The 27,201-nt window shown below is 45.1% G+C and overlaps 1 long non-coding RNA gene across 1 annotated transcript in view; it reads right to left on the bottom strand.

Moving 5' to 3' along the window:
• Window positions 1-2,946: 2,946 nt before the first annotated feature.
• Window positions 2,947-27,201, bottom strand: part of LOC137846969 (uncharacterized) — a 207,103-nt gene continuing 182,848 nt past the window's right edge. Inside the window, exon 3 of the long non-coding RNA XR_011090683.1 lies at window positions 2,947-6,147. This is a non-coding gene — a long non-coding RNA (uncharacterized lncRNA). The remainder of the gene's footprint in view (window positions 6,148-27,201) is intronic.

Raw genomic sequence — 27,201 nt, 5'->3', positions numbered from 1 at the left:
TATAATAATTAAATAAAGACTACCATGAACTAAACAATTTAACTAAAGGGAAATAAAAAGGGAAAGGGGAAAAGGGAGGGGGAAAGGGAAAAATAAAAAGAAGGGAGGAAAACAAACAAACAAAATAAATGAAGGCTATATGGAAGTCCAGAGGAAAGAATTTACTCTCTACTTCCCACAAATGAGCGATGATTGACCACGTCCTTGAAGCAGGGCTTCAACACACGCAGCCGGTGTTCGAGAGGAGGACCAAAGTTTTCCCAACGAGAGCCCACCCCTCCCCTCTTCTTCCTGTTTCCACCTTTTATTGCTGAGTGTGACATCACATGGTATGGAATATCCCTTTGATTGGTTTAGGTCAGCTGCCCTAGTGATGTTTCTCTCCTCACTTTTTGCCCACCCCCTAGGAGGGTTAGAGAAAGGCCCAATGCTGTGCCGCTGCTGCTCAGCAGTAGACACAACACTGGTGTGATAACACTGCTGTTCCAGCTACAAGTACAGAGTACGGCACTGTATGGGCTGCTGCCGGGAAAGTTAACATTCCAGCCAGACCCAGTAAAGGTGGGGGTTGGTCTGTTCTACCACGTGCCTGGTGACAGGACGAGGGGGAATGGGCTGAAGTTGCGCCAGGGGAGTTTTAGGTTGGATGTTAGGAAGAACTTCTTTACCGAAAGGGTTGTTAGGCATTGGAATGGGCTGCCCAGGGAGGTGGTGGAGTCACCATCCCTGGAAGTCTTTAAAAGACGTTTCGATGTAGAGCTTTGGGATATGGTTTAGTGGAGAACTGTTAGTGTTAGGTCAGAGGTTGGACTCTATGATCTTGAGGTCTCCTAGAAATTCTGTGATTCTGTGATTAGCAACCTTTTGTTTCTAGATGTCATCCAGACTGTAGGAGCGGCTTCGACTGTCTCCCTCTTCTTCTGCACATGCTCTGCCCACCACAAGGTTCCCGAAAGCAACAAAACGTGATTGCTTTTCCCGCATTTCGTTAACCCTTGAAACCACACTAATAATATTATTATCATATAACATTAAACAATAAATGTTAACAGTTCTAACCAGCAACCCCCCCAGCAACTTCCGTGCCTTAACAGAGGGGAAAACAAGCAACCCCAGATGACAGGGCGTCGCCTCAATCACCCTTCTTTGTTTCCTCTAAACTCTTTACATTCCTGATGACCTCATCGTTAAGAGTCTGATGTTATCACCAACCATGAGGCTTTCCGACCCCCATTGCCACATTCCCACATCTCCCCCTTCTTTATTAATATCAACCATTTTCTCGACACGAATTACCACTCCATATATAACACTTGTTTGGTTGGCTATCATTCTAAAATATATTCTTGTGGTATGAATGTGCTAGAGGCCTCTGTGTGCGATTGCATGATTGTGCTGCATGAGTGAGATGCAGCATCGCTGCGATGCAGCTGCGGAGTTCCGATCTGCAGTTCCGTATTCTCCATGTTATAAATGAAGTCTCAACTCAATATGAATTTAGTAATATTTATAAAAGAAATATTTAAAAGCTATAAAAGGCAAGTAAACAGCACTGGGTGTGCAAGGAGTCTACACTCCACCAACATGCACACACGAACACCAAACATTCTAAATATATAGAACATTGCTTTACATACTAAACACGAGTATGCCTTTACATACGTACAATCAGGAAAGGTAACAAACAATCCTTTAAGTTCCATAACTTACTAAAATTGAGTACGCCTATACATATGCACATTCAGAAAAGGTAACAAACAATCCTTTAAGTTCCATGACTTAGCAGTCTCCATTTTCCATTCCTTTTCTTGATTACAAACAACAGTGTCCATTTTCCATTCGTTTTGAACAATATGTCTCGCTCTGTCAAGCAACTCAGCCTTCAGGCCTTATGTACCCCGTTCTTCCCAGATTGAAGGAAAGCATATCCATCTCCTTTTCAAGTCCAATAGGGCCTGGGTCAAAAGGCACGTTCAGGTCAACAGGTAGCATAACAGCAAAGGCCTTTGATGGCTGTAGCAGCAGAGGGGCCAATGGCGTAGCAGTCGGATCAGTAAACGAGTACGCAGCTCCCTCACTGACTGGTAAACCACACGTTTGTGATTGCGGCTCCACATGTCTGTTTAAGGCCTCAGAGATTGCTCGTCAGGTGCCAATCAATCCCACTGCAACCTTGTCATTTTTAGTTGCAGAGTCCCACACCTTGACCTCAATTTGGTCCCATGTTTCAGGATCATAAACTGTCCAATTGTTAAGAAGGAGAATGAGATGTAAGGTTACCAGGACAGTCTTTGTTTCTAAGGGCGTATGATTCCCCATAATGTGCAACTGCTTGCCAGTGAGAGGCATTTGTGTGTGCAGGTCCTCTTCTCTCAGCTTGAGCTTCTTCCCAGCTCTGGTGCGTCTATTTCCAGCGACTTTCTGTACGAGCTTCTTTAAGCAGTTTTCTGAGTTTGACCGAACCTATCTTCATGAGGCGATCAATGTGCCTGTTCCCATCCTGGTCTCTGTTCTTCTAGCCTGTTCCTTTTCATTCCTTCTTTTTGCTTCTTTATTTATGACATAATTTCATCACATTGTGTTGCCTCTTTTTTTTTTTTTTAAATCTTGAGGGCAGGCTCCCCTCTTATACTCTTCTCTCCACAGCAGTTCTTTTCAAAACAACTTTTCATTGGTCAGACAACTTTGAATGTAACAACAACAGCAAACACCCAGAAACATCCATACCTTAAGGGCTGGAGAACAAGAGACCAGCTGGAGAACAAGCAACCCCAGATGGCAAGCTGTCACCTCAATCACCCTTCTTTGTTCCCTCTAAACTCTTTTACATTCCTGATGGCCTCATCGTTAAGAGTCTAATGTTATCTCAACCATGGGGCTTTCCAACCCCCATGGCCACACTCTCAAATCTCCCCCTTTATTAATATCAACCATTTTCTCGAGAGAGTCATTTCTTTGGTGGTTTGGGCTTGAGCCCTGGGAATTTGTTAAGAACTGGGAGATCGAATTTTTTTAGGCGTCAATACCTTTTTAAACCCCCATATTGAGGGATGCACAGGAGTGATTCCTTGTTTTGTATGGGCTTACTAACAAAGTGCATGAGAAAAATTGGTATTCGGCTTGAAATTCGGTCCTGTTGAAATGTAAATTTTGTGGAAAAGGTGGTAATATTTGTCTAGAAGATGGAAGTCTGAATGCTTCAGGTGTTTTCCCGAAGTCCAGAGGATTTGTGATTGGAATGGACCTCATTAGTAATCTGAAATAGTAAAGTTTGTATGTGGGAAGAAGAGTTTAATCCCAGAGAACTGGGACATTTGGAAAGAAGATTAGGAAAAGATCGTAAAAACCTGCAGTGAAAAGATTTGTGTGGAAATTGAAACAAGGGACAGTAACTAGTAAGGAATAGTAAATAAATAAATACAAGTGATTTAAAGATCAAAGCCGAAATTTCCTTAAGTAGTATATTCTTTATTGCAGCGCTGGATGCACGGGGGATCTTTCCGCCTATCCTGCATGTTCGAAGTGACAAATTATCTCATATTTATACAGCGAAACAATGAATATTCTATTAGCGCCTATACATAGTCATTACCTAAACCCGCCTACTCTCGCTTCATATGCTAATTAGCTTATCAGTCCTTGCGCTTTCGCAAAGCCTTCCAAGAACTGTGGGCCGGGGTCTTTGGGTGTGGGCAGTGGTCTTTGGGAGGAAGGCCGTAGGTCTTCCTCATGATGCACTTTTCACCTTTTGCTTAATCAGTTGTTTTCCAAGCTGTAAAAATTCTGAGTTGGCTTTCAGCCTAACTGAGGGTCAGCAGATAACAGGATGTCTCAGTTAACAAGACATAACATACAGTTGACTCAAGTTATATCAAGTCTCAGCCTGACTGAGGGTTAACAGACAACGGGATGTTTTCAAATAACAAGATGCTTCAACATAACAGAAGGACAACAGATAACAAGATGTCATTTACTTTGTTCTCATTAATTTTTAACCACAAGATTTATTCTATTCTAAAGTGAGTCTATACAATATCATTCCCCCCTTTTCTGGAAAATCTAGTAAATTCTTTTACTTAATATGAAAATTTTCTTCCCAGTCTTTATGATATGTACCCCTCAATACCTTGCCATGCACATTTGTCAAGGAGGCTAACATGGACATTCGTTGTAACAATTTCCAGTTCCAAAGAAGTATTACAAAAGACAATATTAAACTTATACCAACTAATATCAATAAAACAATAATTGGGTGACACAGTGTGTTCAAAATCCCAGTTGCAGTTGGCGACCATCCAAAGAGTGTATCCCACCAGTTGTGACTTGTGTCTTGTTTCACTCTTTGCAAAACTCTGCTTATTTCCTTTGTATCATGATGGACAGTGATTAGAGTCTTCTCTCCATTTTCATGAATGCCTTTTAAAATTTTAATCAGGTCTTGGTGTTTAACTAGTTGCTTCACTAGTGTGAGGTTCATCCCAATAGGTGTAGGTAGTAACTTATGATACATTGTGTTGTTAGACTCGATCAACTGGTGGGATACCACTGGTGCCAAATATTGAAAATCACACCCGACGATTCTAACAAAGTTACAAATACAGAAGTTAGAATGATTTTTGCTATGGAGAGTTATATTCTCCTTATCTATTTCTACAAAATCACAAGCAGTTCTTAAACACACACAGCCTTGACCAATATATACAAGCACAGTCTTTTGACTAGTATTTGGATGAATTTCAAAGTGGCAGATACCTTGCTTGTGTCAAGACATACGTCCTGAGCATCAATTGTATTGCTTTCACAAATAAATCCTCGTTGTTCCCGGGTAACACATGATTCTAGATTTACAGACTGCCATTTCCCATTCTCCATCCGTGCCCATGTTCTATGCTCCGAAGGATAGAGCACTGTCTTGCAATGATCAGGTGAATAACATAAACTGTGGCATTACATATAGTAAGCACAAAGGCAGTAGCCATGTTAACAATGGGATCATAAGTAAAATTTACCAGGGTCCACAAGGACTGGAACTTCTTCTCAAAATCATTAGCATTGTCCCAAACAGTCTTTTGGACTTCTGCCCAAAAAATGCCTTCACTTCCTTCCCTAATGATCAAGGCAGCCGTTGCCTGCAACCATAACTGTGCTTGCATACAACTAAGAGCTAAGAATATATTATCTTGAACCATACTAAGTGCATCTATTATTAGTTTGTGGTAATCCAATTTACCTGGGCGAATACAACCTTCTCGTTTGCCATTTTTGGAAATCGGTTTTACTAAAATCCCCGTTACTTTCTCATAGGCCGTTCCATTAATCATTCGGTACCCTATTTTAATTTCATCCCCTTATGGTTCTTTGGTGTGTCCACTTTTCTCCTAATTTTCGTCATTCTTATGGTTTATATAAATAGTTACCATTTGTTCGCCAGATGACCATGACTGATAACTTTCCATTAAAGTTCTTATCCTCTGTTGTTACGGCTTCAGTCCAAGGCCACCCACCATTCTCTATTATCGCAGAAGCACCTTCTTGAATCACAATTACAACTATAAGCCATAGAAACAAAACAATTCTATGAACAAATTTTCTACCAACCATATTACCAAATACTCCTGACCATAATGTCCTCATTTTGTTCGACTAAGCTTTAGTTTCAGTTTATCGTCACCTGGTGTTACTTTCCAGGGAGCTCCTGGAGCCTTCTTCACTCGGGAATAATGGATCCAAGCGGCTTGTTCTCTAATCTTGATAGCAGTGTAAGTTGTCAGCAACACTTGATACAGTCCATTCCATTTTTCCTGTAGGGGTTGTCCTAAAAAAGTCTTTATATATATATATAATCCCCAGGCTTAAAGGGGTGTATTGGTTGATCCAACCCTCTAGCCCTGGTCCCTAACACAAATTTATGTACTTTATTTAATTGTTTTTGAAGTTTAGTTATATAAGCATATAAATATTCTGATCCCAGCTGTTGCAGGAAGCACGGCCAAAAGCACGACAGACACCAGCAGAGTCAGATCATGCTCCATTTTATTGCCCAAATAGCCTAACTTTTATAGTGAACTTAACAGGGGTGGACAGCGTTTCACACAAGATTATTGGTCAAAAGCACTCAGACAAACAACTAGAAGAAAACAACCCCACCTGCAAGAAAACAACCCCTTGTGATTAGCAGTCACATAGACCTTGTCCTTGAAGCCAGCTACTGGTAACAATATTTTTCTGAATTCCTCAATTGGGCGATGTGGGAACACTGTCATGGGAACTTCTCATAGTTGCCCTGGTAGCTTGGTTTGCTCAGCTACAGCAAGCCATAGGATTTTTGCTGTTTCAAGAAATCCCTCAACAATTCCCCCTTCTTCTTTTGAGCAAACCAAGCCCGACACAGCAGTTTTACAAGTAACTCTTTAGCTCTACTTACAACACACAACGATGATTACCACCACCATAAACCAAATCCTTAATCCCCTTGTGACTAAACCCAGCAACCATCTACACTTTGTTTCAAACAAGTCAGTGAACCATTGATTGAAAGGATTGATACCATATTGAATCTTTCTCACGTGCTCTTTCAGGAAAGTAATGGATTTGTGAATTGACTCATTATGATCAGAAAGGTTTAAACAGTACATTCCCTTAAAGTCCTCACACCCATTCCTTTGAGCCAAAAGCAAGATGTCAATAGCAGCTTGATCCTGTAAAAGCAGATGTCGCAGACTATTTTGATCTGGTAACATCTCCTCAAGTATCTCTGTCATGGCATAGGCTTGCCTCTCGGCCCAGCATACCAATTTTTCTAAGTTGTTACGTGCGGCCGCAGATGCCACTCCAGGCACTGAAATTGCTAATGCCGCTCTAGCTGCAACCCCACACAATTCAACATTATCATTGCAATCCGATGCAAGCAATGCCCATTTATGTCTGGTGATCTCACGCAACTGTAACAAGCTAGGAGCAAATACAATGAGTTCATCTAAGTAACATGGACATCTGATAGCATTTGCAGGGATACCTTGCCAGGCCCCATCCCCACAAATCAGAAGCACATCAGGAGGTAAGGCCAAAGCTGCACAATTGTTCCAAACACTGTCGTTGTTACACCTTGTCTCCATGCTATAAACCCCTAAACCCTGCTTAGCAGCGTCATTGTAATCACAGGTGTTATTTGTGTTTTTGTACCAGTATGGCCCTTTCCAGGTTCCTGTAGCAGGATTCATCTGATAGCCATGGCTACGTTCACATTTGTAGCCACCTTTCAGGTTGATACAGATTTGACTACAGATACCAGGGTTTTGGCATTCATCAATGTCTCCACAGTTTCTCTTGTCTACAAACTCAAACCCAGCTGGACAGTCACATTCATTTTTGTTGCATTCCTTCAGGGGCTCATCACCCCAGTCCTTGCAGTCTCTCTGCCGGTTACACACTTTATTGATATCTATGCATTCTCCACTTCTGCACTTGAATTTGCAAGGTCCAGAACACTGAATAACATTGTTACAGTTTGCTTCATCAGTGCCATCCAGACAGTCTCTCACACCATTGCACTGCCTACTCCCATGGACACAGTTCCCATCTACACATCTGAACTGGTCTGGCCTGCAGGTCCAAGAAGGGCAGTTAATTTCATCACTTCCATCCTTGCAATCAGGATCTCTGTCACAGTCTTTTTCACCTGAGCCGCACTGCACCTCACTCACAGAACACTTCACCAGAGTTGCAGGCTGGTGGCCACACTGCTCCAAAGATTCATCCGAGTGGTTGGAGCAGTCACCTTGACCATTGCAGACAAAGCTTTTGGAAATACATTGTCCACTACTGCATGTGGACTCTGCTGCACTACAAGTCACGTTGCCACAATTCTCTTCATCTTCTCTACTGTCACAGTCCTTTTCACCATCACATTTCCACGACACTGGGATACACTGGGTCGACTGAGGACCACAGCTGATTTCATTTACCCGACATGTTCTCATATGACACAGCTCAGCACTCTCGTCAGACCCATCTTCACAGTCCGGATCCCCATCACACTGCCATCTGTTTGGCACACACTGACCACTGTTGCACACAAAGATTCAGCACACGTCTTCTTCACACAAGCACTCTCATCACTGCCATCTGAGCAGTCTTCATCACCATCACATTTCCAGAGTAAAGGAATACAGCATCCATTACTACATGGGAACTAGGATTCTTCACATTTTGCTCTAGCACTGTCGGCAGCAGTGCACAGGCAGGTGAGGGCGAGCAGCAGGCAGAATGCCCCACAGCGCGGCAGCGCCTGCCGCCACCCTGCACCTGTGTCACGTATACTACTCCTATTACCCATGTCAGTGGCATCCTCCTGGTACCGTTTCTGTCTTTGTCGCCCCTTACTCTCCCCCTTTTCTTTTTGCCACTGACCATTCACCACAAATGGATGAGACACATGATTACTAGTTAGGAAAGAGAGTGTAACGTCTGCTATACAGCTGCAGGCTGTGCCAGCTGCAACCTTAGAAGCTGTTTGTGAACGAGCCTGCCGGTGGGCATTTGGCAGTGTAATCTGCGCCTCTGCACTCCTGCTCCACAATAGAGCTAAATTGTCACTAGTAATCCATAGAATGTGGCAACCCCACGGAATGTTATCCAGAAACGTAGTTATAACACCGATCTGGGGATGAATAGTCTTTTTTGCATTGCAAGATAAACCTCTTATAACAAGAATGCCAGAGAGAAGTAGCACAGCCGCCGCTGCCTCCATGGTCACGTCAGACGGGCTGCAGGGTCCTGATGTCAGTCCCTCTGCTATGTGCCGACTCGCCACACGGTGAGGGTCGGCTGCCGTTGTCCACTGATGCCTCTGGTCTCCCGTAGCAACTCGATCTCGGATGTCCCGCATCGCACCGCGATTACTTCAATTTCATGCGATTACTGCAAATTTCCCGCGTCTCTCCGCGATTCCTTTTTCCGCGTCCCCCCGTGATTCCGCGTCTCTCCGCGATTCCCTTTTCCGCGTCTCTCCGCGATTCCGCGTCTCTCCGCAATTCCTTTTTCCGCGTTTGACAAGGAAAAGCTTCAGGCCATCCTGAAAACGTGTCAGTCAGAACCAGTAAATAACAATACCCCCCTTTTCTAGGAAGTTCTGAAAAAATCAATTTACCACTGTTGTCCCAGATAATTTCCTTTACCGATTATTCCAAATTTTATTCTATTCTTGGTATTGGGGTTATTGCGTAAACAGATGCTACATTGTTGAGTTACTTGTTCTCCCCAATATGTTTTATTGTGTTCTGTAAGAACTATGGGCCATGTCAAATTAGAGGGTATTATTACATGGTTATCTTTTAAATATACCCATCCATCTGGTTTCATTTTACCTTTCAAATCTTCATTTAATTTTAAGTCCTTTTTTTTTGTATAATTTGGCTTTTTGGTTCATGTATATAGTTTGGATTTTACTGTCTGGTATCAAAGACAATGCCTTCACCTCAGTTATTTCAGCTGCCCACTTAGCCTCCTGATCTGCCAATCGATTTCCAATTTCAAAATCAGCGTTTCCCTTTTGGTGTCCCCGACAATGCATGATAGCTACCTTTTCTGTTTTTTTTTACAGCCTCTAACAATTTTAAAATTTCTTCAGTGTGTTTTATCTGTTTTCCCTGTGCGGTCAGCAATCCACGTTCTTTCCAAATCACAGAATCACAGAATTTCTAGGTTGGAAGAGACCTCAAGATCATCGAGTCCAACCTCTGACCTAACACTAACAGTACCCACTAAACCATATCCCTAAGCTCTACATCTAAACGTCTTTTGAAGACTTCCAGGGATGGTGACTCCACCACCTCCCTGGGCAGCCCGTTCCAGTGCCTAACAACCCTTTCAGTAAAGAAATTCTTCCTAACATCTAACCTAAAACTCCCCTGGCGTAACTTTAGCCCATTCCCCCTCGTCCTGTCACCAGGCACATGGGAGAACAGGCCAACCCCCACCTCACTACAGCCTCCTTTAAGGTATCTGTAGAGTGCGATAAGGTCGCCCTTGAGCCTCCTCTTCTCTAGGCTGAACAAGCCCAGCTCCTTCAGCCGCTCCTCGTAGGACTTGCTCTCCAGGCCCCTCACCAGCTTCGTCGCCCTTCTTTGGACCCGCTCAAGCACCTCGATGTCCTTCTTGTAGCGAGGGGCCCAAAACTGAACACAGTACTCGAGGTGCGGCCTCACCAGAGCCGAGTACAGGGGGACGATCACCTCCCTAGCCCTGCTGGTCACACTGTTTCTGATACAAGCCAGGATGCCGTTGGCCTTCTTGGCCACCTGAGCACACTGCTGGCTCATATTCAGCCGACTGTCCACCATCACTCCCAGGTCCTTCTCTGCCTGGCAGCTCTCCAACCATTCCTCTCCCAGCCTGTAGTTCTGCTTGGGGTTATTGCGTCCCAGGTGCAGGACCCGGCACTTGGCCTTGTTGAACTTCATACAGTTGACCTCAGCCCATCGGTGCAGCCTATCCAGATCCTCCTGCAGAGCCTTCCTACCCTCGAGCAGATCGACACACGCACCTAACTTGGTGTCATCTGCGAACTTACTGAGGGTGCACTCAATGCCATCGTCCAGAACTCATGTCCTCTCCATGGTCTCGTAAGTAAAACCACAGGGTGGCACGGGGTGAGTACCCACCATATCGTCTTCCTCGTGTGGGTGAACGCCTACCCCTGACAGCTGAGACACTGCTTTGTACAGGTACGGAGGAGTATAATCTCTCTTCAAGTTGGTGAACCTTTTCAGAAAGTTTCTCCCAGGCGTTCTCTTTTGGTCGGTGGACACTGGTTGGTTCAGGTGGGGAGGAAGATAGATTCTCTTTAAGTTGGTGGACCTCTTCAGAAAGTTTCTCCACAGCTGAGAGGCAGGCCTGTAAGGAAGAGGAGAGACTTTCTTCGTACTGCCGGAGTTGTTTAGCCGCTTCATCCACTGTGGGTTCCTCATCCTCTTTCCAGGCCATTATTGCCAATGAGCTGGCATATGATGATGGTGCACTCCGTACAAACTTCCGCCACATGGGTCGTGTACACTTGACTTCATCTGGATCTTTGGATGTTTGTCTGAGGTCTGGATCCTCATAAATCACTTCCCGTACGGCTAATTCCCTCAGGTACTGGATTCCCTTCTCCATAGTGGTCCACTTGCCTGGTAGACATAAAAGTTCTTCCTTGAAGGGATACCTTTCCCTCACAGCTGAGAGGAGACGCCTCCAGAGGCTGGTGGATTGTGCTCCATCTGCAATTGCTTTGTCAATGCCGGCATCTCGAGCAAGGGATCCCAGCCGCTTGGCTTCCCTGTCGTCTAATTCCACACAATTGGCTCCAGAGTCCCAGCACCGGAGCAGCCAGGTGACAAGCTGCTCACCTATACAGCGACCAAAATCTTTTCGCACATCTCGTAGCTCGCGCTCGTTTAGGCTTCGGGCAGTTACTGTTGCTTTTTCGACATCCTCATCTTCCTCCTCCTGAATCCTTGATGGCCCAGCGTCGTCGTCATCTTCGTCATCTCTATACCTAGATTTGGCAGAAGCCTTACCTGGATTGGCAGAAGACTCTCTGCGTTCTAAACGACCTGAATCTCTATACCATTTTTTCACCTTCTCTACAGGGGCAGCTTGCACTGCTACTGCTCGTTTCTCTGACTTTGTTACAGGGTCTGCCACAGAGGTTGGCATACCCTCTGCAGAGTCAACTTGCACTGCTACAGCTCGTTTCTCTGACCCCGTTACAGGGGTTGAAATACCCTTTGCAGGGTCAACTTGCACTGCTACAGCTCGTTTCTCTGACCCCGTTACAGGGATTGGAATACCCTCTGCAGGGTCAACTTGCACTGCTACAGCTCGTTTCTCTGACACGGCCACAGGAGCTGGAGCGGCTGCAGGAGCTGGAGCGGCTGCAGGAGCTGGGACTGGAGTAGCGGCAGGAGCTGGAGCTGGAGCGGCTGCAGGAGCTGGAGCTGCAGCAGCTGCAGGAGCTGGGACTGGAGCGGCTGCAGGAGCTGGGACTGGAGTGGCTGCAGGAGCTTGAACTGGAGCAGCTGCAGGAGCTGGGACTGGAGCGGCTGCAGAGTCCACCGTAGGGGTCACAGTGGCCGTTGGATCTGTCACAGGGCTTGGAGTGGCCGCAGGGTCTGTCACTAAGTTGATAGCAGTATCAATGGCAGCTCGATAGGCATGAGCCAGGCCCCAGCACGTTACAATGATTTGTGTTACTTTGAAACTGCCAGAATCATGACACCTTTTTTTCAAGCATTCTGCCAGTTTTTGAGGATTTTGCCATTGTTCAGGGGTGAATTTCCAAAACACTGGGGGTGCCAACTGCTCTAGATGCCTGCCCATATCCACCCATACTCCCTGCCACCCACAACTATACTGCCTCCGGGCAGATCTCAGGATGAGCTTCCTAAGTAGTTGTTTAACTTTAAGCAGAATCTGAAGTGCATTCAGGAGGCAGAACAACAAGACTATGGTAGTCTGAGTATCCCAAGAATATTCAATATCTTGGAGAGCTATTGTGACAAGCCCAGGGGATAAGAGGGTGGTGAAGGAGGAAGGCAGAGTGATCCAGGAGGATACAGGGGTGGTGAAGGAGAAAGGGAGAGTAATCAAGTAAGAAAAAATATCTTCCCCTTTCCCCTCCACAGATTGACTCTCTAATGGAGAAAAACAATAGGTATAATTGCTAATAGTTCCCAAGATACTGTTTCCAAAGTACAGAGTCCACGATGTTACTGAGTATAAATACCAGGTTAGAGTCATGACCAGATATCTTATCGTCTCATAAGCCATTGCTATAACACTCAGTACCATAATGATCTGAAACCAGGGCCCGGAGAGGATAAACAACACGACAGAGAGCAAATACGGAAAATAATGTACTATAATACTCAATTTGGAAAACAGGCGCAGCAGAGTTGAGATTAAAGCAATCAGCATCATGACAAGTGACTATTAAGCAGGTCTAATCCTTACACCAATTTTAGTTTAACACACTCTGATCAGATCTGCCGTTATCTCAACCTTTCGAGCCCCACGTTGGGCGCCAAAAAGACTGTCGTGGTTTAACCCGGCCGGCAGCTAAACACCACGCAGCCGTTCGCTCACCCTCCCCCCTCCCTCTCTGGGACGGGGGAGAGAAATGGAAAGTGAAGCCCGTGAGTTGAGATAAAGACAGTTTAATAAGACAGGAAAATAATAATAACAAAATAATAATAACAATAATAATAATAATGATACAATGGTGATAATACGAAAGTAATTATAGTATGTACAAACAAGTGATGCACAATGCAATTGCTCACCACTCGCTGACCGATGCCCAGCCTAACCCCGAGCAGTCCGGCCCCCTCCCCCCGGCTAGCCACCCCTATATATTGTTTAGCATGACGTCAGATGGTTTGGAATACCCCTTTGGCTAGTTTGGGTCACCTGTCCTGGGTCTGTCCCCTCCCAGCTCTTACTGCACCCCCAGCCTGCCCGTTGGCAGGACAGAGCAAAAGGCTGAGATGTCCTTGGCTTAGTATAAGCACTGCTCTGCAACAATTAAAGCATCGGGGTGTTATCAGCACTCTTCTCATCCTAAGCCAAAACACAGCATTCTACCAGCTACTAGGAAGAAAATTAATTCTAACTGAAACCAGGACATCTATCCACCCCTTATTCCCTACCATTTATGTCATGCTCAGGTTACACTCTTTTCCATACATTCTAATTAGTCACCTATAGTAATCATGGTAGTGATAACATACAGTATAATATACTATTTAACATGGTACAATTCAGTTCATGGGCTATTCTCACCCAGTATTAAATCTCCTTGAGGTACACACCGCACCTCTCCGTTCTTTTGCATCACCCACCAAGTGTATCCAGGTCCCTGAGCGAAAACAATTCCACAAATAGGTTTGCCTTTTCCTGAGGCAGGAGTAGCCCAGACTGTTTTACCCAGCATATTTTTTACATGCACTACAGGAACTTTATCCCCATCTACAGTACGTAACAGGTTTGATTGGGCAGGTCCAGCTCAGTTGGTAGATCCCCTAGTATTGACTAACCAGGTGGCCTTTGCCAAATGCGTATCCCAGTTTTTGAACGTCCCAGCGCCCATTGCTTTCAAGGTAGTCTTTAACAGGCCATTGTATCGTTCAACTTTCCCGGAGGCTGGTGCATGATAGGGGATGTGATACACCCATTCAATACCATGTTCTTTGGCCCAAGTGTCTATAAGGTTGTTTCGGAAGTGAGTCCCAATGTCTGACTCTATTCTTTCTGGGGTGCCATGTCGCCATAGGACTTGCTTTCCAAGGCCCAGGATGGTGTTCCGGGCGGTGGCATGAGGCACAGGATATGTTTCCAGCCATCCGGTGGTTGCTTCCACCATTGTAAGTACGTGGCGCTTGCCATTGCGAGTTTGAGGGAGTGTGATGTAATCAATCTGCCAGGCCTCTCCATATTTATATTTCAGCCATCGTCCTCCATACCAAAGAGGCTTTGACCGTTTGGCTTGCTTGATTGCAACACATCTTTCACATGAATCATGAATAATCTGCGCTATATTGTCCACGGTCAGGTCCACCCCTCGATCACGAGCCCATCTGTATGTTGCATCTCTGCCTTGATGGCCTGAGGTGTCATGGGCCCATCGGGCTATAAATAATTCACCTTTATGCTGCCAATCAAGGTCCACCTGAGCTACTTCAATCTTAGCAGCCTGATCCACCTGCTGGTTGTTTTGATGTTCTTCAGTAGCCCGATTCTTGGGCACATGAGCATCTACGTGGCGTACTTTCACAGCCAGGTTCTCTACCCGAGCAGCAATATCTTGCCACAATGCAGCAGCCCAGATGGGTTTGCCCCTACGCTGCCAGTTGTTTTGCTTCCATTGCTGTAACCATCCCCACAGGGCATTTGCTACCATCCATGAATCGGTGTAGAGATAGAAAACTGGCCATTTTTCTCGTTCAGCAATGTCTAAAGCCAGCTGAATGGCTTTCACTTCTGCAAACTGACTCGATTCACCTTCTCCCTCAGCAGCTTCTGCAACTCGTCGCGTAGGACTCCATACAGCAGCCTTCCATCTCCGATGCTTCCCCACAATACGACAGGACCCATCAGTGAACAGGGCATATTTCTTTTCATTCTCTGGCAACTGGTTGTACAGTGGGGCTTCTTCAGCACAACCCACCTCATCCTCTGATGATATCCCAAAGTATTTGCCTTCTGGCCAGTCCATGATCACTTCCAATATTCCTGGGCGACTGGGGTTTCCTATTCGAGCCCACTGAGTAATCAGTGCAACCCACTTGCTCCATGTAGCATCAGTTGCATGATGTGTAGAGGGGACCCTTCCTTTGAACATCCAGCCTAGTACCGGCAATCGGGGTGCTAGGAGGAGCTGTGCTTCAGTACCGACCACCTCCGAAGCAGATCGAACTCCTTCATATGCTGCCAATATCTCCTTTTCAGTTGGAGTATAGCGGGCCTCAGATCCTCTGTATCCCTGACTCCAAAACCCCAGGGGCCGACCTCGAGTTTCCCCAGGTTCTTTCTGCCAGAGGCTCCAGGTGGGGCCTTTCTCCCCGGCTGCAGTGTAGAGCACATTCTTTACATCTGGTCCTGTTCGAACTGGCCCAAGGGCTACTGCATGGACTATTTCCTGCTTGATTTGTTCAAAGGCTTGTCGTTGTTCAGGGCCCCATTCAAACTCATTCTTCTTACGGGTTACTTGGTAGAGTGGGTTTACAATCAGACTGTAATTTGGGATGTGCATTCTCCAAAACCCCACAACACCTAGGAAAGTCTGTGTTTCTTTTTTGCTAGTTGGTGGAGACATAGCTGTTATTTTGTTGATCACATCCATTGGGATTTGACAACGTCCATCTTGCCATTTTATTCCTAAAAACTGGATCTCTCGTGCAGGTCCTTTGACTTTATTTTGTTTTATGGCAAAACCGGCTTTCAGAAGGATTTGGACTATTTTCTTCCCTTTCTCGAAAACTTCCTCTGCTGTGTCACCCCACACAATGATGTCATCGATGTACTGCAGATGTTCAGGAGCTTCCCCCTGCTCTAGCGCAGACTGGATCAGTCCATGGCAAATGGTAGGGCTGTGTTTCCACCCCTGGGGCAGCCGATTCCAAGTATATTGGACTCCCCTCCAAGTGAAGGCAAATTGTGGCCTGCACTCTGCTGCTAGAGGGATGGAGAAAAATGCATTAGCGATATCAATTGTGGCGTACCACTTGGCTGCCTTCGATTCAAGTTCATACTGAAGATCCAGCATGTCCGGCACTGCAGCACTCAGTGGTGGCGTGACTTCGTTCAGGCCGTGATAGTCCACTGTTAGTCTCCACTCGCCATTAGACTTTCGCACTGTCCATATGGGACTATTGAAAGGTGAATGGGTCTTGCTGATCACTCCTTGGCTCTCCAATTGACGAATTAGCTTATGGATGGGAATCAGGGAGTCTCGGTTGGTGCGATATTGCCGCCGGTGCACAGTTGTGGTAGCGATTGGCACTTGCTGTTCTTCGACCCTCAGCAACCCCACAACAGAGTGGTCCTCTGAGAGACCAGGCAAGGTAGATAATTGTTTAATGCCCTCTGTCTCTAAGGCAGCTATACCAAAAGCCCACCGGAACCCTTTTGGGTCCTTGCAATATCCTCTTCTAAGATAGTCTATGCCAAGGATACATGGAGCATCCGGGCCAGTCACAATGCGGTGCTTTTCCCACTCATTCCCAGTCAGATTCACTTCAGCCTCCAATACAGTCAACTGCTGAGATCCCCCTGTCACTCCACAAATATAGATGGGCTCTGGTCCTTTATAGCTCGATGGCATTATAGTACATTGTGCACCGGTGTCTACTAAAGCCTTATACTTCTGTGCGCGTGATGTGCCAGGCCATCGAATCCACACAGTCCAATAAACTCGATTGTCCCTTTCCTCCCCCTGGCTGGAGGCAGGGCCCCCCTAATCCTGGTCAGAATCTTCTTCGTTTCTGTGTTTGAAGGACTGTCTGCTGGAAGTTGGAGCAGCAAACTTTTCGGAGAATCCCTTTTTCCTGATTGTTTTCTTTTGCAACTCACGTACCCGTGCCTCTAGGGTCGCGGTAGATTTTCCATCCCATTTTCTCATGTCCTCTCCATGGTCTCGTAAGTAAAACCACAGGGTGGCACGGGGTGAGTACCCACCATATCGTCTTCCTTGTGTAGGTGAACGCCTGCCCCTGACAGCTGAGACACTGCTTTGTACAGGTGCGGAGGAGAATAATCTCTCTTCAAGTTGGTGAACCTTTTCAGAAAGTTTCTCCCAAGTGTTCTCTTTTGGTCGGTGGACACTAGTTTGTTTAGGTGGGGAGGAAGATAGATTATTGGTCAAAAGCACTCAGACAAACAACTAGAAGAAAACAACCCCACCTGCAAGAAAAAACAACCCTTGTGATTAGCAGTCACATAGACCTTGTCCTTGAAGCCAGCTGCTGGTAACAATATTTTTCTGAGTTCCTCAATTGGATGACGTGGGAACACTGTTGTGGGAACTTCTCATAGTTGCCCTGGTAGCTTGGTTTGCTCAGCTACAGCAGGCCATGGGATTTGCTGAGGCCTACTCCTGGTTGCTTAAAGGAAGCTCAGATCGAACAGTTGTTCCACGGACTCATGTCCACGCCCTTTGTGCCAATTCCCAACAGTCATGGAACTTAAAGGATTGTTTGTTACCTTTTCTGATTGTACATATGTATAGGCGTACTCATGTTTTTTATGTAAAAACAATGTTCTATGTATTTCGAATGTTTGATGTTCATGTGTGTGTGTTGATAGAGCGTAGACTCCCTGCGCACCCAGCGCTGCTTACTTGTCTTTTGTACCTTTTATAAATATTCCTTTTATAAATATTACTAAATTCAGATTGAGTTGAGACTTCATTTATAACACGGGTAAAGCAGACTGCACATAGGAAAATTAATAAAATTTATTACCTATTGCTGATGGGCTGGAGCAGTGAGAAACAAGCTGGGGGCATCTTCCCACATCTACTCTCTTCCACCTCTTCCCTGCACTGGGCCCGAGACTGGTTAAAGAGGCATGATCCATGAAGTAGTGGAGAAGGGAAGAAGGTAGGCACTCCAAGTTCAAGAATTGATCTGGTAACTCTGTGCACAGACCAAGGTAAGAAATATTAAGTATTGCCTTGGGGGTCAGGTGAGACTCTGTGTGATGTGTGATTGACACCTACTTTTGTACGAAGCGAGTGTGGAGTTCTTATCTGCGGTTCTGTAGCTCCGCGAGCTGCACGGCTGTCGTGGTTTAACCCGGCCGGCAGCTAAACACCACGCAGCCGTTCGCTCACCCTCCCCCCTCCCTCTCTGGGACGGGGGAGAGAAATGGAAAGTGAAGCCCGTGAGTTGAGATAAAGACAGTTTAATAAGACAGGAAAATAATAATAACAAAATAATAATAACAATAATAATAATAATGATACAATGGTGATAATACGAAAGTAATAATAGTATGTACAAACAAGTGATGCACAATGCAATTGCTCACCACTCGCTGACCGATGCCCAGCCTAACCCCGAGCAGTCCGGCCCCCTCCCCCCGGCTAGCCACCCCTATATATTGTTTAGCATGACGTCAGATGGTATGGAATACTCCTTTGGCTAGTTTGGGTCACCTGTCCTGGGTCTGTCCCCTCCCAGCTCTTACTGCACCCCCAGCCTGCCCGTTGGCAGGACAGAGCAAAAGGCTGAGATGTCCTTGGCTTAGTATAAGCACTGCTCTGCAACAATTAAAGCATCGGGGTGTTATCAGCACTCTTCTCATCCTAAGCCAAAACACAGCATTCCACCAGCTACTAGGAAGAAAATTAATTCTAACTGAAACCAGGACAAATAATAATAATACAATGGTGATAATAGGTAAGTAATAATAGTATGTACAAACAAGTGATGCACAATGCAATTGCTCACCACCCGCTGACCGATGCCCAGCCTAACCCCGAGCAGTCCGGCCCCCTCCCCCCGGCTAGCCACCCCTATATATTATTTAGCATGACGTCAGATGGTATGGAATACCCCTTTGGCTAGTTTGGGTCACCTCTCCTGGGTCTGTCTCCTCCCAGCTCTTACTGCACCCCCAGCCTGCCTGTTGGCAGGACAGAGCAAAAGGCTGAGATGTCCTTGGCTTGGTATAAGCACTGCTCTGCAACAATTAAAGCATTGGGGTGTTATCAGCACTCTTCTCATCCTAAGCCAAAACACAGCATTCCACCAGCTACTAGGAAGAAAATTAATTCTGTTCTAACTGAAACCAGGGCAACTGCCGAAAACGGAAAAAGCGTGAGATAAGGGAGAGAAAGGAAGAGTCTCGGGAAATTTGTTGTGCGGTACCCCTTGCACGGTAAAGTGCTTGGCAGTACACCCCACTTTTCCAGAATTGGAATTTTACTGCGTGGTACCCTGCAGGAGGTAAATTTCTGTAGCAGCACACTGACAAGGGCTAGGAGAAATGGGAAAATGTGGGTTCCAGGGGACAGGGAGATTTCCTTTGGGGAGTGTCTACCGACAGTTCTTCCTGAAGAACGATAAGAAATTGGAAAAATAATCTCAAAATTAGAGGAGATGATAAAAGAAAAAAAATAGTTAAATATTGTATATCAGTCTGGATAAAAGAACCAATTAAGGAAACAGCAGTATTTTGGCCAAAATATGGGTCTGATGAAAATTCAGGCTTTAACTTTATATGTAAACAATAAGATTCCTTTTTTGGAGAAGGAGCCAAGTTATGCTCCCTATAATCCTAATATTGCATCAGTGACAGCAGCAGTTGCTCTGATCCACGCTCCACGGCGCGACTTCTCCAGGGACAGCGTCAGCTGCAGTTGCTGTGTCCCCTCCTGGAGCACCTGCCGCTGCCTCTGGTGCAATATCAGGATTTTAGGGAGCATAACTTGATTACTCCTCCAAAAACCTTATTGTTTACATATACATTTCAAGCCTGAATTTTCATCAGACCCGTTTTTTGGCCAAAGTATTTGGCCAAAATACTGAAGTTCCTTTTATTAGCTTTTTAGGCCAGATAATTACACAATATCAAACCATTTTTTAATCTTTTTTCCTAGTTTTTGGGTTGTTTTTCCAAATCCTTATCATTCTCTCCAAAGGACTATCTTTAGGCACAATTCCAGGGTCTCCAACCCCACCCTGCTGACTCTTGGAACCCTTAATCCCCAGCTCTTCCTGACGTGCTGCTGTGGACTTTACCACCCACAGGGTATCACATGCTTCACCTAGGATGAGGACAGAGGTGGGGTATACTGCCAAGCACCTCACTTCACTGTGCTCAGGGTACCATACAACTAAGGGCCCCAAACCCTCGAGACTCTCTTTCACTCCTCTCTTTCACTTCGTCCCTCTCCGGCCGAGGGGATTTCGTTCATCCCCTCACAGGACTACAGAGCCTTGCAGATCTGGACTCCATGATCGCTTTGCACTATAAGTGCATCTCATTCACACTCCACAGGAGTTTCCCTGAATCCAACCTGAGGCAAGATATGGTAAAGTTTCCCTTACCTCGGTCTGTGCACGGCTTCTCAGTCCGGGTTATCAGCAGTAATCCCAGTGCCTGTTCCCAATTCAGTCTGAACTATATCTGGGCTGTGTCTGTGTATGTCAGTGCTGGCCTCCGTTCTCCCCAGAACTTCATAGAGCCTGTCTTCAGATTAACAGTCTCAGTCCTTTGCCATCTGTACTGAGACAACCCACCACCACTGACAGGACTGCTGAAATCAGTGGAGTGCACCTTCCTGTCTGTGGTGGCAAGAAATCTTCGGCAGGTGACAAGATCCTGGAAGAGCCCCCAAACTGTAAGAAAAATCTCAAATAACTTTTTCTTCAGACAGCATCTTCTGTGAAGCTATTTTATTAGTGATTGCAATGGCGGGCGTCCTGTCAATCAGGAGCACCTTTTAGTAAACAAATCATAACCTTTTATTCCCTATTACCCGACACCTGATCACCTCCCCTGTTTCCTCATTGGCTGAATACTACAGGTTCACAAGCTACTCAATGCTCCTCTATACCATATATGTACAATTTTTTTTTCAACTCTTTAATTTCTCCTTTCTTATGTTTTGAGAACTTGTAATCTTTGTTTTACTGTTCTCACACTGCTCATCCTGTTTTTCTCAAGCTGCTAAGTTATTTTGGAACAGTGAGGCCTTCTACTGTCCACTTATTTACTTAGCATTTCTCTTTATGACTACACAACTACCTTGGAATACAGAAAAGTAATTCTCTACTGCAAAAACACAACTTAATTTCTCACAATATTAAATGGGTACTAATATTGCAATTGGACAACAGGCTCCTGTTAATCTTCCCTAAAAAGCAGATGAAACACAGTTCCTCATATAAAGCTAATTCTGTGGTTTCCTAGTTCCTATGGACTATGCTAGCAGATGGTATCAGCAGCATCCCTTCAGCTTTGGCTAAGAGTCAGCTTTTCATTTCAATTTGTCTCTTTTTAATTTCAACCATGGGCACTATATACAGTAACTGCTCGAGTTAGTCTAATAATTGTTGCAAAATACCATTTGTGGTGAAATTTAATGTCTACCTACTGAACAACAACTTGCAGATAACATTTTTTTTTGGTCTACAGACAGATACAGAAATAATTCAAATGAATTTCCTTTATAAGTTACCCAAGGCAGATCCATGCAGTGTCACAGAGCATTCCTCCTTCCTAACAATTTGGATCTCTTTTTCAGTGATACCTTTCAAGTGCCTTTCCTTATTAGTCATGGGCCCAACTGGTAATGCAACGATCCTTAGGTCCTTGTATGAGCTTAGGACAGAGGACGAGAAGTTTGCTGCTGGCGTTGCATCTCCTCATCAATAGAGATGATTCTGCAAGAGGTATACGTCTCCCTCCAGCAGCCTAACAAATTCTGGACCATGTTTTCCTCACCACTTGAGATAACCCTGCCTCTCCTCAAGAGTTAAGACCATTCCTCTGACGATAGTGTTGGTGAATCTGCGAGGCACATTCCCTTTTGTAGGTTGCTTCCTGCTGAAGGAAAGCAAGCAGAGGAGTCAAAATGAATGGAGTGACCTTTTCCTGAGCAGGTTGCTTTCTTCATACAAAATAAAAGTTCTGGTCAATGGCCACTCTCTCTGCTTTTTACGGACAAAGATGGGGAGGATAAGATGAGAAAGGATGACAGAGGAGATTATCTTTCTTGACTGGTATCTGGAGAACCCAGTTTTGTGCATCCCCATGAATTATAGGGACACAGTACTGTAGGAAGACTGTGCACTACGACAGGCAGTATTAACATGAAGTATGGTTCACAAAACTTTAGAAGATCTAGCTAAGAAAGTATTTCTGATTGCTATGAAAGGATTCCACATACAGGTGGGCAGGTTTCATATTGCAAGGAAAATATGATATAATGTATATAATTAGATATAAAAGTGAAGATATGAGAAACAAACTTTTTAGTATTGGGCAGTTTTTACATAAGAATGTTCTTGGTAAAATTCTTGGTATAATATACATAAAATAAAACATTTTGATGGCTAGAGACTGTGGAAATGGGGACTGTAAACATAGTAGGATACAGGAATATGAGCCATAACTTACAGATAACAATATTTATGTTTTAATTTATTTTATTGATCTCATGTTTAGATCCTTAACCTTATTCTCTGCTAACTGCATCCTGTCTCATTTTTATTTTTACTGATGGGATTATTATCTGTTGTATGTATTTTTAAAATTATTTTTATTTACAGATGATGACTGTTAGCTAGTGAAAAGGTCTGATATTTAAATATCTGAACCATACTTTGTTTGCTGTAGAGGAAAAAGGTTCATTTTAAATTATAAGAAAATTCTAAATTGTTGGCTTCTACTATTTTTCATCAGGACAGTAATGGTATATTAGTAAAATGTTGCTTCTAGGCTTGTGATAAACATAATGCCATGCAAACCTTTTATCCTGAAATTTTGAAAAGTATATATTATCTCAGTGGTTTTAAATTGTATTAAAGCATCTAGTGAGGTTAAAATCACCTTTTTTTCCTTCCTAAAGGATGGAAAACATGAACTGAATTCTTTGTGGCTGTATTTTTATACATTTCTTAGAGTATCCCTTAGGACTTTTTAGGAAATACAAGATTTCTACACAGAAATAAATAATTAAATGAATAAATCCTACAACTATCTTTTATTAATTCTGAAGTTCTTGGAAATGTATTTCTGCCCTTGTCATTTTGACATTCAGTGAATATTTAACAAATGTTTTCTTCCATATCATTTTAGTGTGTGACTGATGAAACGTTAAAATGCTGTCAACAGTGGTATATTTACATGTATAAGTTTGACTGCAAAAACATGTTGCCTATGTCTCCATCATGCACTAAACCATTACTATGCAGGAGAGAAAAAAGAGAGAAGAAAATGGAGGGAAGGTCCCTCCAGTATTTTCTGGACAGGTGTTCTGGTTGCTGAATCATAACTTTGATTTTGCAAGTGTGAGACTGGGATGGTGCTCGGGAATACTGGATGGGGAGGTTGTTTGTGTGATCTGATTACTGACACTTGCTTTAGTACTTAGATAATAAGGGGCAGACAAAAGTATCTCCTTAACAGTAAGTCAAACATCACAATGAGATTTTCTCATTATTAAGCAGTGTTTTGCTGAAATGGAACTTTAGTTGTGGTTTAACCCAGTGGGCAGCTAAGCACCACACAGCCGTTCACTCACCCTCCCCCCTCCCTCTCTGGGATGGGGGAGAGAATTAGAAAGAAATGAAAGCCTGTGAGTTGAGAAAAAGACAGTTTATTAGGACAGAAAATAAATGAAAATAATAATAATAATAATAATAATGATAATAGAATCATAGAATCATAGACTACCCCAAGCTGGAAGGGACCCATAAGGATCATCAAGTCCAACTCCTGGAACCACACAGGTCTACCCAAAATTTTAGACCATGTGACTAAGTGCACAGTCCAATCGCTTCTTAAATTCAGACAGGCTCGGTGCAGTGACTACTTCACTGGGGAGCCTGTTCCACTGTGCGACCACGCTCTCGGTGAAGAACCTCTTCCTGATGTCCAGCCTAAACTTCCCCTGCCTCAGCTTAAACACCATTCCCGCGGGTCCTATCACTGGTGTTTACGGAGAATAGGTCACCTGCCTCTACACTCCTCCTCGTGAGGAAGCAGTAGACTGCGATGAGGTATCCCCTCAGCTTCCTCTTCTCCAGGCTGAACAGGCCAAGTGACCTCAGCCGCTCCTCATATGTCTTCCCCTCTAGGCCCTTCACCATCTTCATTGCCCTCCTCTGGACACTCTCCAACAGTTTTACATCCTTTTTGTACTGTGGTGCTCAGAACTGCACACAGTACTTGAGGGGAGGCCGTATCAGCGCAGAGCAGAGCGGGACAATCATTTCCCTCGACCAACTAGCGATGCCGTGCTTGATGCACCCCAGGATATGGTTGGCCCTCCTGGCTGCCAGGGCACACTGCTGGCTCATATTCAACTTGCTATCAACCACAATCCCCAGATCCCCCAGATCCCTCTCTTCTAGGCTGCTCTCCAGCGTCTCATCGCCTAGTCTGTACATATAGCCAGGGTTGCCCCATCCCAGGTGCAGGACCCAGCACTTGCTCTTGTTAAACTTCATGCAATTGGTGATCGCCCAGCTCTCCAATCTGTCCAGATCTCTCTGCAAGGCTTTTCCACTCTCATCAAAGTCCACAACTCCTCCAAGTTTGGTGTCATCAGCAATTTTGCTCAGAACACCTTCTAGTCCTACATCCAAATCATTTATAAAAACATTGAATAGGACTGGCCCTAAAATGGACCCTTGAGGGACCCCACTAGTGCCCATCTGCCAGACAGATGCGGCCCCATTTACCACAACCCTTTGGGCCCTGCCCGTTAGCCAATTGCTCACCCATCGTATGATGTTTTTATTTAGCTGTATGGTGGACATTTTGTCCAGTAGAATCCTATGGGAAACCGTGTCAAAAGCTTTGCTGAAGTCCAAAAAGATCACATCATCTGGTTTCTCTTGATCGACTAGATGGGTGATCTTATCATACAAGGAAATCAAATTTGTTAGGCAGGACCTACCTCTCGTGAACCCATGTTGGCTGGGACCAATGACTGCATAGTCCCCCAGGTGCGCTTCAGTAACTTCAAGGATCATCTTCTCCATAATTTTACCAGGCACTGACCTGAGACTGACAGGCCTGTAATGGCTAGAGTCTTCTTTCTTACCCTTCTTGAAAATTAGCACATTTCCCAGCTTCCAGTCTACTGGGACCTCTCCAGATTCCCAAGATCGTTGAAAAATAATGGAGAGAGGTCCCGCGATGACATCAGCCAGCTCTTTAAGCACCCTGGGATGAATCCCATCCGGACCCATGGACTTGTATGGATCCAGGCGGAGCAGCAAATCCCGCACACGTTGAGTGTCGGTTGGGAGGTTGTCATTCCCACCATCATAGTCCTCCAGGTCAGGGCACCCTGTGTCCCGAAGTCCATCACCAGCATTGAAGACAGAGGCAAAGAAGGCATTAAACTTCTCTGCTTTGCCTATGTCATTGTCTGTGAGGAGACCTTCTCCATTAAGTAGTGGACTTATGTTTTCTTTGGTCCTCCTTTTTCTGTTCACATATCTAAAAAAAAACTTTTTATTGCCTCCCACAATCTTGGCCAGCTTCAACTCTAGTTGGGCTTTGGCCACACGAATCTTCTCCCTACAAATGCTAACAGTGTCCCTGTATTCCTTCCACATTGCCTGACCCTCCTTCCGGCAGCCATACATTTTCTTTTTTTCCTAAGCTCCAGTAGACAATCCCTGGTCAGCCAGGCCGGCCTTCTGCCCCGCCTGCTTGACTTCCAGTATTTTGGGATTGCCTGATCCTGTGTTTTTAGGAGGCAGTGCTTAAAGACTGACCAGCACCAATGGACACCAATGCCTTCAAAAGCAGTTGCCCAGGGGACCTTGCTGACTAGTTCCCTGAGCAGCCTGAAGTCTGCTTTCCCCATATCCAGGGCTGAAGTTTTGGTGGCAGTTTTCCTTCTGTCACCATAAATTTTGAACTCAACCACTTCATGGTCACTATGGCTGAGAAGGCCACCAATTGCCACGTCCTCCACAAGACCCTCTCTGTTTTCCAGCAACAGATCTAGGAGGGCACCTTTCCTAGTTGGCTCCCTTAGCACTTGCACCTAGAAGTTATCATCTAGGTGCTTTATGAACCTCCTGGACTTGCTCGTGTTGGCTGTGTGGTGATCCCAGTTGATGTCTGGCAAGTTGAAGTCCCCCATAAGGACAAGGGGAGTTGATCTCGAGGCATCTCTTAGTTCTGCAAAGAATACTTAATTGGCATTGTTGTTGTGGCCTGGTGGTCTGTAATAGACTCCCACAACGACATCCCCTTTATTTGTTCGTCCCTTAATCCTTACCCAGAGACTCTCAACTTTGCCATCGCCAACTTGAAGTTCCACACAGTCCAGCCCATGCTTCACATACGCCTCCACCCCACCACCTCGCCTACCCTGCCTGTCCCTCCTGAAGTGCCTGTAACTATCTATTGCGACACACCAGCCACAGGACTCATCCCACCAGGTTTCGCTTATGCCAATGATGTCGTAGTTGTGGGACTGGGCCAAGACTTCTAGCTCATCCATTTTATTCCTCATACTGCGTGCATTTGTGTAGAAGTATTTCAAATGTGCCTAATTGCACGCAGCACCTTTTGGAGCAGACCGAAGGACCTCACTAGCACACGGTCTCTCTGATCCTAGCACACCATCCCTTAGCTCTTCATTGGCGGGCCTGGTTTTATCCCTTTCCTGCTTCGACTCTAGTTTAAAGCCCTATCTATCAGCCCTGACAACTCCTGAGGAAAAATCCTTACCCCTCTCTGAGAGAGGCGCATCCCATCTGGTGCCAGCAGGCCTGGTGTCAGGTAGACCTTCCCATGATCAGCAAACCCGAAGTTCTGCCAGTTGCACCAATCTCAAAGCCACGTGTTAATGTGATGAGTCTGCATCGATCCCCCCTATCGGAAGGACAGAGGCAAACACAACCTGTGCCCCTGATCCTTTAAGTAGTCGCCCTGTTGAAGGTCTTTTTGAAACAGCAAAGATCC

The sequence above is a fragment of the Anas acuta genome, chromosome W, assembly GCF_963932015.1.
Source record: "Anas acuta chromosome W, bAnaAcu1.1, whole genome shotgun sequence".
Lineage (NCBI taxonomy): Eukaryota > Metazoa > Chordata > Aves > Anseriformes > Anatidae > Anas > Anas acuta.
This window is presented reverse-complemented; position numbering and strand designations above follow the sequence as displayed.